Source organism: Bos javanicus, chromosome X (assembly GCF_032452875.1).
Source record: "Bos javanicus breed banteng chromosome X, ARS-OSU_banteng_1.0, whole genome shotgun sequence".
NCBI lineage: Eukaryota > Metazoa > Chordata > Mammalia > Artiodactyla > Bovidae > Bos > Bos javanicus.
This window is the reverse complement of record NC_083897.1, coordinates 28,567,702-28,584,821: the sequence shown is the minus strand read 5'-3', so window position 1 is coordinate 28,584,821 and position 17,120 is coordinate 28,567,702. Positions and strand designations below refer to the sequence as shown.

The window sequence follows — 17,120 nt, the reverse complement described above, 5'->3', positions numbered from 1 at the left end:
GTACTGGAGTGGGGTGCCATTGCCTTCTCCATATCTGTACATATACAATACCATTTGACTTAAAATATCATCAAAGTTAACTATAAGATAAATAATACAAACTGGGCTTAAAGTTTGGTCCCTTAAGACCATATCATATATTCCTTAATACCTGTTAAGGATAAATCCCTACTATGTAATGATACCTTGAGTTATTATTCCGTGCTCTGCTGTGATTCTAGGATCTTTACCCACAGATTTATGGCTTCCGCCTTCTCTCTTTTTTTTCAGACTAAACTGAAATTGGCCAAAAGCTACCCCAGAAGATCAAGTATCAGACACAATCATAAATAGTATGCCATGTTTGTAGGCTGAAAATGGGAGAAATCAATTGAATGGCTTATGTTTACCAAAAAAAAAAAAAAAAAAGATCTAGCCTTTGTATTTAGGCTTTTCCTCATGTGGTACTACATATTTGCAATCACCTAAATTTCATTTGTGGGGCATTACCATTTTTCAATTGTTCCTCCAGGTATTCTTCTTAACCAAGAAATGCAAATATGGTTTTTGCTTGAAACCCCTGCTGATGGAAAGGAAATCTGCACTGCTATTAAGATTATTATGAGCTATCTCCAGCACTGGACTAAAGTCATTGCATAGAAACTATTTCATAAACCATTCTGTCTCCATAAGGAGAGTGTGACAAGAATTAGATATGATTTCTTCATTTCAATACAATTACTTCTTTATGCAAATAAATGGTCAGGGTGACAAAGTAACAGGGAATAGTGAAGGGTTTCCCAACTTTATACTTGAAATCCATGGCAAGGTCACACCAGCTAATGTGGACAATCAAATTTGACTGTTTCAACAACAAGAGCTTCCCTGATAACTCAATTGGTAAAGAATCTGCCTACAATGCAGGAGACCCTGGTTCAATTCCTGGATCAGAAAGATCTGTGGGAGACAGGATAGGTTACCCACTCCAGTATTCTTGGGCTTCCGCTGTGGCTTAGCTGGTAAAGAATCCACCCACAATGCAGGATCCCTGCCTGGTTTGGGAAGATCTCCTGGAGAAGGGAAAGGCTACCAACTCCAGGATTCTGGCCTGGAGAATTCCGAGGACTATATAGTCCATGGGATAGCAAAAAATTGGACATGACTGAGCGGCTTTCACTTTCAGTTTCAGACCTTGAGGCCTAGGAATCTGTTAGCTTCCTCTATAACAGCAAGCATTTCAGTAAGTGCTACAGCAGGACATTAAAGTGTGAAAATGTTAAATGGTGATAATATATACAGAACTGGAATCAAAGCAGTGACCTATATGTAGACATAAGGTCTCTCTGTCCATATCATCCTGGTAGCTGCTTTAGATAATTAATTTTCTGCAGGCAAGGCATGATAGTGCTTACACTTCCTTTGAAAGGACAGCACGGGGTGGGGAGGGGGGGCAGTGTTCCTAAGATGGTAGAGGAAGAGGATGGGGAGACCACTTTCTCCCCCACAAATTTATTGAAAGATCATTTAAACGTTGAGAAAATTCCACAAAACAACTTCTGAACACTGGCAGAGGACACCAGGCACCCAGAAAGGTAGTCCATTGTTTTCGAAAGAAGGTAGGACAAAAGATAAAAAGAGAGACAAAAGAGTCTCTGTCCCAGGAGGGAGTTGTAAAAGAGGAGAAGTTTCCAAACACCAGGAAACCCTCTTACCGGCTGGTCTGTTGGGAGTTTTGGAATCTCAGAGGGCAACATAACCAGGAGGAAAAATAAATAAATAAAACCCACAGATTATGTGCCTAATGGCAACTCGCAGGGGAGAAAAGTAGCTGAGACGCTCACATCCACCATCAGCAAGAGGGGGCTGAACAGGGAGGTGAGGGCTGCATTGCTTAGGGTAGGGACCGAGCCTGAACGCCCTGAGGACAATCTGAGGGAGCTAACATGAGACAGCAACCCAAACAGTGGGATAGCCAGGGAGAGAGAGAACTTTCCCATGAAAAGCTCTGCCCTAAGGCACTGCCAGGCCTGTTCACAGAACATAGGACTGAGCGAATACCAGAGGAGAACTAGCCATCTGTGGACTGCCCCATCCCCCGCCAGAGGCAGAGAGGCAGGTGAGCGACAGCCAGAGCAGAAAGGGACAATCTCGGCCCCAGAGATGGCATCCTCTACCAAACTGTGCGCAGGCTCCCAGTTGCTAACCAAGTCTTCCTGGGTTCCTGGACGGTTGACATCCACTGGAAGGGTTGCAGCCAGAGATCAGCTCCCCAGAAGAAACACAGGGCACACCTGAGATGTCACTCCCACAGTGCACCCAGGAAAATGAGCGGCAGGGATCAGGGAAGTGATAAGACACCCTGCCCCACCTGAGGAGAGTGTGGTCGCCAAACACCTGGTCACCTGAGCTGCTCGGACCTGGGAAGGGCACAAAACGCAGGCCCAGCCAAGTCTGTGCCTTTGTGGAGTACCCAAGACCCTGAACCTGAGAGGCTTAGACCTGGGAAGTACATGCAACTCAGGGCTCACTTTAGACAGTTCCCCTACAGAGCAACCTGGAGCCTGAGCAGTGTAGACTGGGAAGGCACGCATGCCGTGAGCGGGGGCAAACTCAGTGTGGCCAATACACTGCAAGCACTCCCCACACACGCTACTGATATTCGTTGGCAATGTTCCTCTCTTCCCATAGCAGGACTGAACAAGTAAGCCTAAATAAGTGACCACGTTCGCCCCCTTGTGTCAGGGTGGAAATTAGACACTGAAGAGACTTGCAAACAGAGGAAGCCAAAACAAACAGAGGCAAGTGCTTTGGAAGTGACAGGCGCAACATATTAAAACCCTGTAGTTAGCACCGACTACATTGGAAGGGGGCTATAGGTCTTGAGAAGGATAAGCTGGACCAAGGAATTATCTGAAACTGAACTGACCCCACACTGCCTACAACAGCTGCAGAGAAATTCCTAGATATATTTTTAATATTATCATTCTTTAATTTTTAACTTTTTTCTTTTTAAGTCACTTATTACTCCTTTAATTTTCATTTTTTATAAGCTACTATTACCTTGAAAAATACCAAATTTTTAAAGCAAATTTCATATATATTTTTAATAATTTTGTGATTTGGATTTGTTTTTTTGTTTTTTTTTTAATATTGTATTTTTGAGAGTCTAACCTCTACTCTAGATTTTTAATCTTTGCTTTTTGGTATATGTTATCAATTTTGTACCTTTAAGAATCCAATCTTCAGTACCCATGTTTACTTAGGAGAGTGATTACTTGCTTGATTGGCCTCTCCCACTTTTGACTCTCCTTTTTCCCTCTGTTACAGCTAAGTCGCTTCAGTCGTGTCTGACTCTGACCGACCCCATAGATGGCAGCCCACCACACTTCCCATCTCTGGGATTCTCCAGGCAATAACACTGGAGTGGCTTGCCATTTCCTTCTCCAGTACATGAAAGTGAAAAATGAAAGTGAAGTCGCTCAGTCATGTCCGACTCTTAGCGACCCCATGGACCACGGCCCACCAGGCTCCTCTGTGCATGGGATTTTCCAGGCAAGAGTGCTGGAGTGGGGTGCCATTGCCTTCTCCACTTTTTCCTCTAGGTCACGTCTATGTCCTCCCTCCCCCTTCTCTTCTATACCCAACTCTGTGAATCTCTTTGGGTATTCCGGGCTGTGGAGAACACCTAGGGAAGTGACTACTGGCTAGATCTGCCTCTCTCCTTTTGACCCCCCCCTCCTATTCCCCACCTGATCACTTCTGTCTCCTTCCTCCCTCTTTTATTATCTATGTAACTCCATGAACCTCTCTGGGTGTTCCAGGCTGTGGAGAGCACATAGCAATCTGATTACTGACTAGATTTCTCCCATTTTGAGTCCCCCCTCTCCTTGCCCTGGTCACCTTTATCTCCCTCATTCCACTTCTCTTCTCCATGTAACTCAATGAACCTTTCTGGGTGTCATACACTGTGGAGAATCTCTTCTCCATTAATCTAGATTTTTTTTTTTTATCATTGGTGCTGTATGGATGGATAAGTCTTGAGGCTACAGTAAATAAGACTGAAAACCAGAGGCAGGAGGCTTAAATCCAAAACCTGAGAACACCAGATAACTCCTAACTCCAGGGAACATATAACAATAAGAGATCATCCAAAATCTTCCATGACTACACTGAAACCAAGCTCCACTCAAGAGCCAACAAGTTCCAGAGCAAGACATACCACATAAATTATCCAGCAACCCAGGAACGTAGACTTGAGCTTTAACATACAGGCTTCCCAAAGCTACACCAAAAGCATAGACATCACAAAACTCACTACTGGACACTTCATTGCACTCCAGAGAGAAGAAATCCAGCTCCACCCACCAGAAATCCGATGCAAGCTTCCCTAACCAGGAAAACCTTGACAAGCCACTCATCCAACCTCACCTACAGGGAGGAACCTCCACAATAGAGGAACCACAAACTGTCAAAATACAGGAAGTCCACTTCAAACACAGCCATCTAAACAAGATGAAATGGCAGATAAATACTCAGCAGGTAAAGGAACATAAATGCCCACCAAACAAAACAAAAGAGGAGGAGATAGGGAGTCTACCTAAAAACGAATTCTGAATAATGATAGTAAAAATGATCCAAAATCTTGAAAACAAAATGTAGTTACAGATTAATAGCCTGAAGAAAAGAATTGAGAAGATGTAAGAAATGTTTAACAAGGACGTAGAATAAATTAAAAAGCATCAATCAATAATGAATAGTGCAATAAATGAGATAAAAAACACTCTGGAGGGAAACAACAGTAGAACAACTGAGGCAGAAGATAGGATAAGTGAGGTGGAAGATAGAATGGTGAAAATAAATAAAGCAGAGAGGAAAAAAGAAAAAAAAGAATGATAAGAAATAAGGACAACCTCAGAGACCTCTGGGACAATGTCAAACGCCCCAACAATCAAATCTTAGGAGTCCCAGAAGAAGAAGACAAAAAGAAAGACCATGAGAAAACACTTGAGGAGATAATAGTTGAAAACTTCCCTAAAATGAGGAAGGAAATAATCACCCAAGTTAAAGAAACCCAGAGAGTCCCAAACAGGGTAATCCCAAGGTGAAACACCCCAAGACACATATTAATCAAATTAACAAAGATCAAACACAAAGAACACATATTAAACACAGCAAGGGAAAAACAACAAATAACACACAAGGGGATTCCCATAAGGTTAACAGCTGATCTTTCAATAGAAACTCTTCAGGCCAGGAGGGAATGGCAGGACATACTTAAAGTGATGAAAGAGGAAAACCTACAACCCGGAATACTGTACCCAGCAAGGATCTCATTAAAATATGAAGGAGAAATCAAAAAGCTTTCCAGACAAGCAAGAGCTCGGAGAATTCAGTACCACCAAACCAGCTCTTCAACAAATACTAAAGGATCTTTTCTAGACAGGAACACAGGAAAGGTGTATAAACTCGAACCCAAAACAGCAAAGCAAATGGCAACAGAATCATAGTTATCAGTAATTACCTTAAAAGTAAATGGGTTGAATGCACCAACCTGCCAGGGTCCAGCCCCAACAGGATCCAGGGGTAGCCTCAGGATGATGGCATAAGCAAAAGGATAGCAAAGCAGAGAGAGAGGCTTGATCTTCCTTGATTAACACAGAAAGCCAGTAAAGCTCCTGTGTTCCAAGGAGTCATCCTGAAAGAAGAACAGAGAGAGCAAAGGAGAGAAAAGGAAAAAGAATGACACGGGGAGACCAAGCTTCAGTGAATGAGGGCCATAACTTTATTTTCAAAAGGAACATTTATACCTTGACTTGTACATAGAGGGAAATGAAAGATGCAAAGTCATACAGAGTCAGCCCAAAGATTACATCTGTTTTGTCTTTATTGAAACCAGGATTTTTTCTGCATACCTTTCCCATAAACAATGTTGTGTACAATATCTTCTGGCCTTGGAGGCCTGTGGACATTTTATGACCCTTTTTTTATAAAGGCTGATTAGCCAGAAAACTTATTTTCCCTAAAGTGTTTCTTCTTTATTTCGCCCAGCCTCAGAAAATACTAAACAGAGTTACATTCTCACAGAACAAATGTGCAGTGAGTCACAACAAAGAAAGAACCAGTTAGCTCAAAGGTCTGATGTGGTTAGTTCCAAGGCTGCTACTTGTTTTTCTTACATTCCAACTATGTTAACCAATGCACTCCGAGGTACACAATGGATAAGGGATATGGGCACTTGGCAGCAAACATTGGCCCAATAATGAAATTCTACACCAACACTACTCTAATAGTTTTTAACTCTTTAAAAGGCTCTATATTTTTAGAATGTTTTAGGCTTCCTATGTCTCTCACGGTTGGGGAGTTGTGAACAATCATGTGTGTTAATTGCAAGAGTATGGATAAACCTATCAGGCAAGCTAGAATGCCAACAGAGGGGTTAAAATAGAAATATCCCTTTCATGCCCAGGAGACTCATTAACTAAAGCCCTAAGTTGACTTTTTCCAGAGAAAGGTGGTCGTGGATAGCCCCCTGTCAATGTCAGAAGAGTTGGTGAAAGGCACAAAATAGTAAGACAGACAGATTCTGGTTTTGGGTTAGAAGCTTGAGCAGATCCAGGGGATCCCTTGAGGCCTGATCCATCTTTGCCTGTCAGGCCTCTTCCACATGACCTTTGTCATGGGTGGGATCTCCCGTGGTGGCTCCTGGCACCAAGCACAAGACAAAGACTGGCTGAATGGGTATTAAAAAAAAACAAGACCCCTATATATGCTGTCTACAAGAGACCCACCTCAAAACAAGGGACACATACAGACTGAAAGTGAAGGGCTGGAAAAAGATATTTCACGCAAATGGAGACCAAAAGAAAGCAGCAGTAGCAATACTCATATCAGATAGAATAGACTTTCAAATAAAGGCTGTGAGAAGAGACAAAGAAGGGCACTACATAATGATCAAAGGATCAATCCAAGAAGAAGATATAAAAATTATAAATATATATGCACCCAGCATAGGAGCACCACAATATGTAAGGAAATGCTAAGAAGTATGAAAAGGGAAATTAACAGTAACAAAATAATAGTGGGAGATTTTAATACGCCACTCACACCTGTGGATAGATCAACTAAACAGAAAATCAGCAAGGAAACACAAACTTTAAATGATACAATGGACCAGTTAGACATAATATCTGTAGGACATTTCACCTGAAAACAATTAATTTCCCTTTATTCTCAAGTGCACATGAAATCTTCTCCAGTATAGATTATATCCCGGGCCATAGATTTAGCCTTGGTAAATTCAAATAATTGAAATGATTCCAAGCATCTTTTCTGATCACAATGCAGTAGGATTATATGTCAATTACAGGAGAAAAACTATTAAAAATTCCAACATATGGAGGCTAAACAACACCCTTCTGAATAACCAACAAATCACAGAAGAAATTAAAAAATATATATATAAAAATCTGCATAGAAATGAATGAAAATGAAAACAAAACAACCCAAAACCTATGGGACTCAGTAAAAGCTGTGCTAAGGGGGAGATTCATAGAAATACAAGCTTACCTCAAGAAACAAGAAAGAAGTCACATAAATAACTTGTCTCTGTGCCGAAAGCAACTAGGAAAGGAAAAAATGAAGAATCCCAGGGTTAGTAGAAGGAAGGAAATCATAAAAATTGGGGCAGAAATAAACACAAAATGAAGAAAAGTGATGATAGCAAAAATCAACAAAGCCAAAACCTCTTTCTTTGAGAAGATATATAAAATAGACAATCCATTAACCAGACTCATCAAAAAACAAATGGAGAAGAATCAAATCAACAAAATTAGAAATGAAAATGGAGTCATCACAACATACAACAGAGAAATACAAAGGGTCATAAGAGACTACTAAAAGCAACTATATACCAATAAAATGGATAAATTGGAAGAAATCGACAAATTCTTAGAAAAGTATTCAGTTCCAAAACTGAACCAGGAAGAAACAGAAAATCTTAACAGACCCATTACAAGCCTGGAAATTGAAACTATAATCAGAAATCTTCCAGCAAACAAAACCCAGCACCAGATGGCTTCACAACTCAATTCTACCAAAAATTTAGAGAAGAGCTAACACCTATCCTACTCAAACTCTTTAAAAAAATTGCAGAGACATGTCAACTTCCAAACTCATTCTATGAGGCCACCATCACCCTAATACCAAAACCTGACAAAGATTCCACAAAAAAGAAAACTACAGTCCAATATCACTGATGAACATAGATGCAAAAATCCTTAACAAAATTCTAGCAAACAGAATCCAACAACATATTTAAAAGATCATATCTCATGACCAAGTGGGGTTTATCCCACGCATGCAAGGATTATTTAATATCCGCAAGTCAAACAACGTAATACACCATATTAATGAATTGAAAGATAAAATCCATATGATTATCTCAATTGATGCAGAGAAAGCCTTTGGGAAAATTCAGCATCTATTTATGATAAAAAACTCTCCAGAAAGCAGGCATAGAAGGAACATACCTTAACATAATATAAGCCATATATGATAATCGCACCACAAACATTATCATCAATGGTGATAACTTGAAAGCATTTACCCAAAAGTCAGGAACAAGACAAGGGTGCCCACTCTCATCACTACTATTCAACATAGTTTTGGAAGTTTTAGCCATAACAATCTGAGAAGAAAAAGAAATAAATGGAATACAGATTGGAAAAGAAGAAGTAAAACTCTAACTCTTTGCACATGATATGATCCTCTGTATAGAAAACACTAAGGACTCCACCAGCAAATTACTAGAGCTGCTGCTGCTGCTGCTAAGTCGCTTCAGTCATGTCTGACTCTGAGCGATCCATGGACTGCAGCCTACCAGGCTCTTCCATCCATGGGATTTTCCAGGCTAGAATACTGGAGTGGGGTGTCATTGCCTTCTCCGATACTTAGGCTTCAGTTCAGTTCAGTTCAGTCACTCAGTCATGTCCAACTCTTAGTGACCCCATGAATAGCAGCACTCCAGGCCACCCCGTCCATACCAACTCCCAGAGTTCACACAGACTCACGACCATCGAGTCAGTGACGCCATCCAGCCATCTCATCCTGTGTTGTTCCCTTCTCCTCCTGCCCCCAATTCCTCCCAGCATCAGAGTCTTTTCCAATGAGTCAATTCTTCACATGAGGTGGTCAAGGTACTGGAGTTTCGGCTTTACCATCATTCCTTCCAAAGAAATCCCAGGGCTGATCTCCTTCAGAATGGACTGGTTGGAACTCCTTGCAGTCCAAGGGACTCTCAAGAGCCTTCTGCAACACCACAGTTCAAAAGCATCAATTCTTCGGCAGTCAGCTTTCATCACACTCTAACTGTCACATACATACTTGACCACTGGAAAAACCATAGCCTTGACTAGACGGACCTTTGTTGGCAAAATAATGTCACTGCTTTTCAATACACTATCTAGGTTGGTCATAAATTTGCTTCCAAGGAGTAAGCATCTTTGAATTTCATGGCTGCAGTCACCATCTGCAGTGATTTTGGAGCCCAAAAAATAAAGTCTGACACTGTTTCCATTGTTTCCCCATCTATTTCCCATGAAGTGATGGGAGCAGATGCCATGATTTTTCTTTTCTGAATGTTGAGTTTTAAGCCAACTTTTTCTCCTCTTTTTCTCCAACTTTTTCTCTCCTCTTTCACTTTCATCAAGAGGCTTTATAGTTCCTCTTCACTTTCTGTCATAAGGGTGGTGTCATCTGCATATCTGAGTTTATTGATATTTTTCCCGGCAATCTTGAGTCCAGCTTGTGCTTCTTCAAGCCCAGCGATTCTCATGTTGTACTCTGCATAGAAGTTAAATGAGCAGGGGTACAATATACAGCCTTAACATATTCCTTTTCCTATTTGAAACCAGGCTGTTGATCCATGTTCATTTCTAACTATTGCATCCTGACCTGCATGCAAATTCCTCAAGAGGCAGATCAGGCAGTCTGGTATTCCCATCTCTTTTTTTTTTTTTTTTGCTATTATATTCTCCCATTCTGAAGGCTGTCTTTTCACCTTGCTAATAGTTTCCTTTGATGTGCAGAAGCTTTTAAGTTTAATTAGGTCCCATTTGTTTATTTTTACTTTTATTTCCAATATTCTGGGGGGTGGATCATCCACAGTTTATTGTGATCCACATAGTCAAAGGCTTCGGCATAGTCAAAAAAGCAGAAATAGATGTTTTTCTGGAACTCTCTTGCTTTTTTGATGATCCAAGAAAAGACCTATACATAGAAAACTGTAAAACACTGATGAAAGAAATCAAAGATCACACAAATAGATGGAGAAATATAACATGTTCATGGATCAGAATAATCAATATAGTGAAAATGAGGACACAACACAAAGCAATCTATAGATTCAATGCAATCCCTATCAAGCTACCAATGGTATTTTTCACAGAACTAGAACAAATGGTTTCACAGTTTGTATGGAAATACAGAAAACCACGAATAGCCAAAGCAACCTTGAGAAAGAAGAATGGAACTGGAGGAATCAACCTGCCTGACTTCAGGCTCTACTACAAAGCTACAGTCATCAAGACAGTATGGTACTGGCACAAAGGCAGAAATATAGATCAATGGAACAAAATAGAAATCCCAGAGATAAATCCACACACCTATGGACACCATATATTTGACAAAGGAGGCAAGAATATGCAATGGAGAAAAGACAATCTCTTTAACAAGAGGTGCTGGGAAAAATGGTCAACCACTGTAAAAGAATGAAACTAGAACACTGTCTAACACCATACACAAAATAAATTCAAAATGGATTAAAGATCTAAACATAAGACCAGAAACTATAAAACTCCTAGAGGAAAACATAGGCAAAACCCTCTCTGACATAAATCACAGGAGGACACTCTATGACCCACCTACCAGAGTAATGCAAATAAATGAATAGGACCAAATTATAGAGCAAAATAGCAAAAGAGTAAAAATAAATGAATAGGACCAAGTTAAATTCAAAAGCTTTTGCACACTAAAGGAAACTATAAGCAAGGTGAAAAGACAGCCTTCAGAATGGGAGGAAGTAATAGCAAACAAAGCAGGAGACAAATAAATAATCTCAAAAATATAAAAGAGGCTCCTATGGCTCAATTCCAGAAAAAGAAATGACCAATTCAAAAAACGGGCCTAAGAACTAAACAGACATTTCTCCAAAGAAGACACACAGGAGGCCAACAAACACATGAAAAGATGCTCAACATCACTCATTATCAGAGAAATGTAAATCCAAACCACCTTGAGGTACCATCACACGCTGGTCAGAATGGCTGTTATGCAAAAGTTTACAAACAATAAATGCTGGAGAGGGTGTGGAGAAAAGGGAACCCTCTCACATTGTTGGTGGGAAAGCAAACTAGTACAGCCACTACAGAGAATAGTGTGGAGACTCCTTACAAAACTGAAAAGAGAACTGCCATGTGAACCAGGAATCCCACTGCTGGGCATACACATCAAGGAAACCAGAATTGAAAGAAACACGTGTACCCCAATGTTCATCGCATAACTTTTTATAATAGCCAGGACATGGAAGTAATCTAGAGGACCATCAGGTGACTCAAGGATAAGAAAGCTGTTGTACATATACACAATGGAATATTACTCATCCATTAAAAAGAATCCGTTTGAATCAGTTCTAATGAGGTGGATGAACCTGGAGCCTATTATACAGAGTGAAGGAAGTCAGAAAGAAAAACACCAATACACTACACTAACACGTATACATGGAATTGAGAAAGATGGCAATGATGACCCTGTATGCGAGAAAGCAAAAGAGACACAGATGTATAGAACAGTCTTTTGGACTCCGTGGGAGAAGGCGAGGGCAGGGTGATTTGAGAGAATAGCATTGAAACATGTATATTATTATATGTGAAACAGATCACCCGTGCAGGTTTGATGCATGAGACTAGGTGCTCAGGGCTGGTGCCCTGGGATGACCCTGAGGGATGGGATGGGGAGGGAGGTGCGAGGGGAGGTTCAGGATGTGGACCCCATGGACACCCATGGCTGATTCATGTCAATGTATGGCAAAAACCACTACGATATTGTAACGTAATTGGCCTCAAATCAAAATAAATGAATTTAGAAAAAAAGAACTGAAAAAAAGCAAAGAATAAAGAAAGGACAGCACAGCCAGGGGGTCTTTCACTTTGATTGATTTTAAATCACATTCAGTGACTGACTGGGAATCATCAATGGGGTCTCCCAGGAGGTAGAGTGCCAGAAAGATTTAATTAGGGAGCTGCAGTCCAGATAAAAGATAACATATCACTGAGTTAAAATTTGAACTCAACTCTTTTGATGCCCATGGTGAAACTCTGTGTTTTAGTTGTTTCTCAAAAGTTTTGTGAAGGCACGCAGGATACTTATGGTCAGAGACTGCCTTATGTATCTCCATATTTGATTGACTATTCCTTGGACCTTTTAAAACATTTCAAAATGAAGGGTAACACCAAATTAAATATTTCATACTCTTTCTTTTAAACCGTGAGAAACTTGTAGAATTTGGACTAACAAAAGACTTTATTGGGGAAGAATGTTTTTCGACTGTAGTTATTTGGAAATCCTAGGCTATGGTGATAATTACAAGACCAGCTTTTACTCAGTCTTATGTTAGTACTTATGGAAAAATTCTCTGTACAGACTTCCATGACCGTCCAGTGGTTAGGACTCCGTGCTTTCACTAGAAGGGCACGGGTTCAATCGCTGTTCAGGGAACCATGCTTCCACAAGCGGCATAGGGCCGCCCGAAAAAAAAAAAAATTCTCTGTGGGTGGTGATCCTGTTTGTAATTTGCACTGGGATTGGGCCACCACCCCTGCTCTTCCTTTGGGAATACACTGCTCCCTAATTTTGCTTAGCAGAAAGGTGTCCTAATCATTATTTGGTTTGTTCCCTCCAAACATTATTTTACTCCCTGGGTATTGAATTTGTGGGTTTTAGATGTATCAGCACTTTGTGCCTTCTGAGCACCTTTAGCTGACAGCATAGGCGAGTGATGCAACAGTCTCTTTTATGAGGTAGGTGGCCAGGAGGTGATTTCTGCCCACCTTTCTCAGGGGGAGTTTCACACTCACCACCCCCATGTGACAACCTCTTCCTCTCTGGGTCTGGCAATCTAGACCCTAATGTCATTCCACACCCCAAACAAAGGCAGTAACACCATACCACTCCTCCTTGCCCTTGAAATCAAGTCTTAAGCAGGGTTCTCCATCTTCAGTGCAGACTCCTGACCCAATCCAGACCTCTACTCTCTGGCTAACTGGGGACCCGAGGGTCTGTTCCCCAACCTCTCGGGACCCCATATCCCTCCCATCTCCAGTGCCCACCTCTTCTCTTCGTTCCCTCCCTTCCATCAGAAAATTCACACACACACACAAATATCATCTTTTTACCATTTGATGTTTATTGTAATTGCAGCCATCACTTGATGATGTTAGTGTGAGAGTCTTTTCTTGGTTGGCCATTTCTAACAAAGCAGACCTCTGGAGACCCAGTTCTAAACTGTCTGACCTTTTCGGTTCAGTTACTGGCTGCCCAGGTTGGACTGCTCCAGGGTCTCTTATTCTGGGGCGGCTGGGCTTATCTTCTCTTTGGATTCTGCCTCCTTCTTTGATTCCGCCTCATACGTTGGGACCTTTTACGGCTTTGATTCAGTTTCTTACGTGCACAGGAACGGAAAAAACAGTTTGGTGTTCTTGTTTTCTTCACCTTCTTCGACTGAGTGGCATATGATCGGATTTTCTTTCTCAAGGTTCCTTGTAGAGGTCTTCTGACCCTCATGGTCATATTTCGTGCCTGGAAAGACACGACAAGGGTATTAGTTTTTAGGAAAGAAAAAAGCGGCGTTGGAAGGGAGATTTCATGAAAAAGGGATGTGGGCCAATGAGGGCTTTTGTGCCAGGCAAGGGCTGTGTAGAGGTTTTGGGCAGCAAAGTCAATGGAGAACATGGGCAGCTCAGTTGGAATCATCTTACTTTCACACTGCCTCTCTACCTCCATTGACAAAGGGTCTTCTTTTTTCCGTTCATCCTGGAAGCAAACCGCATTGGAACTCTTCTGGACTGCCGTGGCTTCCTGGTTACCTTAGTCATGATGATGCCAAGAAGTGGCCTAACCTAGAACCTCTGCCTCTGAGCTCCCTATTTATACCCTTTCAGGACAATGAGGAGCCACACCCTTCAATCTGATTGGTCAGTGAGGCACCACCCCAGCCAATAGCATCTTGGGGGGCTTAGACATCACAATGTACCACTGTGCCCATCAACATGGGCGAGTGGATGCTGAGGGAGGCCATTCTATAACTTTTCCACTGCTGACACCTCTGTGTGTCTGATTCTGGGGAGTGGTGATTCAGGGGCACGGTGTTTCTCCTCATGAGCTTCAAACTTCCTTTCAGTTCCCTTTATCCTTTGACTTATATGTGCCACTTCAACACTCCTGCCTCCTTCATCCCTCTATAAAGATCTGCCAAACCCTTTCTGTCCCACGTGAGCCTTTCAGAGTAATCACTTCATCTCTAGACCACCTTCTGCCTCTTGGGGGTTCCTGAGGGCCTTAAGGAACTTAAGAGCAAGCACTTGAGGTGGAAAAAGGTAATAAAGAACACGTTGGGTATTTTATCTACTGCGATGAGCTTTAACGACCCCCAGACTTGGTGAATGCTCAGTCTGTTGCCCAAAGTTTAATACACAGTCTACATAAGATTACACATCAGAACAAAGACAGTTTTAAATGTCTCCTCCACTAAATATTTTGGAATACTTCAATTCTCATATTGAGCAAGGAAACTCAACTTGCCCCATCTACCGGAAATACATTCCTGTTTATTATTATTATTATTATTATTATTTTTAAGGAAGGTGCTCAAAGTCAAAAGTCAGTTCACCAGTGTACGACTGAGTCTTGACTAAATCATTTCCCCAGTTATCCCTCCTTGGCAGTTATCGGTAGGTAGGGCCCATTGCAGTGCTGACCAATAGCTGAGCAGGACAAGTACCTATAGGTAGCTCAGTGATAGTTGGCTGCTTGTGGGTGGGGCCATTGAGGCACGGACCAATGGCTGAGCTACTCCTGTTGCCTAGTAACAGGATGCAGAGTAATAAGGCACAGCAATGGCTACCTGCGAAGGGCTGTGCTCTGTTACATAAGGACACTTTGGGTCCAGTGTGCTGGCATCTTTGTGATTGACTCATTTCCAACCTCAGATTTTGATTTCACATAATTATTTAACTTTTGCATATCATACTTTTCATTATATTCCCAGGCATACCTGTCACCAGTGCTATCATCTCTATGCCCCTCCAACAGCTGCCACTTGATCACATGCTCAGCATATCGTGTAAGTAGTTCAAAGCCAACCAGAATGTGAAGTCCAGCCCACCCTGAAAACTACTTTGACAAACCTAAAATTCACAGTGATTCTTATTCTATTTACAGTGTAACAGAGCAGGATGAGCACAGCCCTTAACAGGTAATTGGTGTGCTTCATTTCAACCCACCGTGTCTCTAGGCAACAGGTGTTGCTCAAACATTGCTTGGTGCCTCAGAGTGCCCCATTCACAAGCAGCCAACTGTCAATGAGTGACCCTTAGTTGTCCTGCTTAGCTGTTCGTTAGCACCACAGTGTGCCCTGCCCACAGTTTACTTACTATCAATGAGGGGGCCATTGGGAAAATGATTAAGTCAAGGGTGGTGTGGTGGTCATCAGGAGGAAACTGAGATAAGAGGCAGATTCAGGCCTTCTTCTGGAGGCCCTGGAGCTCACGCAGACTTGGGCCAGTGGGTGAGCTGGAGGGCCCAGGGAATACACTGGGCACTAGATATTGTAGCACTCCATAACCCTCACTACGGCCCTCCACTAGCATTGGCCAAAGCCTTGAGAGGCAGTGTACCTCTCCTGCTTCCCTGTCGCTGCAACCTTTTAACAGTAGTTTTCTTTCTGGATCTCAGTCTTTGAGAACTGGTCTCCCCATTTGGATGCCCTGAGGACACTGAGGACCTATTGTGTTGGATGCCTGTCTCCGTCAGGGATGAGAGCTGGCAGAGTGTGGAAACCTGTCACTGAAGGAGCTGCTGGCTGAGATCTGCTTCCCCTTAACCAGGACTGGGACATTGCAGGGTGAAAGCTGTGCCTTGAGACTGCCCTTTCTTGTCAGGACAGAGAATAACATTCATCTAGTAGAGATTTATAGGAACATTATTACCTGTCCATGACCTAACCTTAAGCACAAAGAGTATGACACCAAGAAGTCTGCAGCAACTTACCACAACTCTCTCTAACATTTACCTTTAAATGCACTTACTGAAAACTTTTAGTAACTCTGGGTTCTTAGGGCATGAACCACCCATCTCCTTGGATGAATCTTTAATAAAACTTTCTCTGTTCCAAACTTTAAGGTGAAGTTTTGATGGGCCTCAGTCTGCGTCAGGCACATGGACTTGCAATTTGAATAACAACGATATTGTCTAAGGACAGACTTTACCTCTCTTAAACAACAGCAGAGACTGTCCAAGTGCTCACAATTATCCATAAAATACCCACTGACTTAGCTTGGCTAAACTTTAGCCAAGCTTCTCTCCTCTGAACTTCAGCTTTCCCCCAAGCTTGAGCAAGCGCTAAGATTCAAACATTTCTGTTTCCCTTAACAGCTCATTCTGAGAATCAGCTCACTACAGAGAGAAACATTTCCTGTTAAACTGTTCCATCATGCTGTCTGCTCATCCATCCCCACCACTTGCCCCACCACACACACACACACACACACACACAGAGTTCCTGTTGGCCCTACTTATCCTTCCATGTTAAAGAAACATCTTTTTCTGTTTTATTTTCAGACATGTGAGGATCTGTGCTCAAAACATTTTCCCTATTGCAATCAGTTCCGTTCAATGGCTCAGTCATTTCTGAGTCTCTGAGACCCCATTGGCTGCAGCACATCAGGCTGCACTGTCCATCACCAACTCCCAGAGCTTGCTTAAAATTCAAGCCCATCAAGTTGGTGATGCCATCCAACCATGCCATCCTTTGTCATCCCCTTCTCCTCTGGCCTTCAATCTTTCCCTGCATCAGGGTCTTTTCCAATGAG

At 42.0% G+C, this 17,120-nt stretch overlaps 1 long non-coding RNA gene across 1 annotated transcript; it reads right to left on the bottom strand.

The window, feature by feature from the left end:
• Positions 1–13,415: 13,415 nt before the first annotated feature.
• LOC133242453 (uncharacterized) lies at positions 13,416–15,523 on the bottom strand. Its single transcript, XR_009734865.1, has 2 exons — positions 14,010–15,523; positions 13,416–13,830 (listed from the first exon to the last, which is right to left on the bottom strand). It is a non-coding gene; the product is annotated as an uncharacterized LOC133242453 (long non-coding RNA).
• Between the last annotated feature and the right edge of the window lie 1,597 nt (positions 15,524–17,120).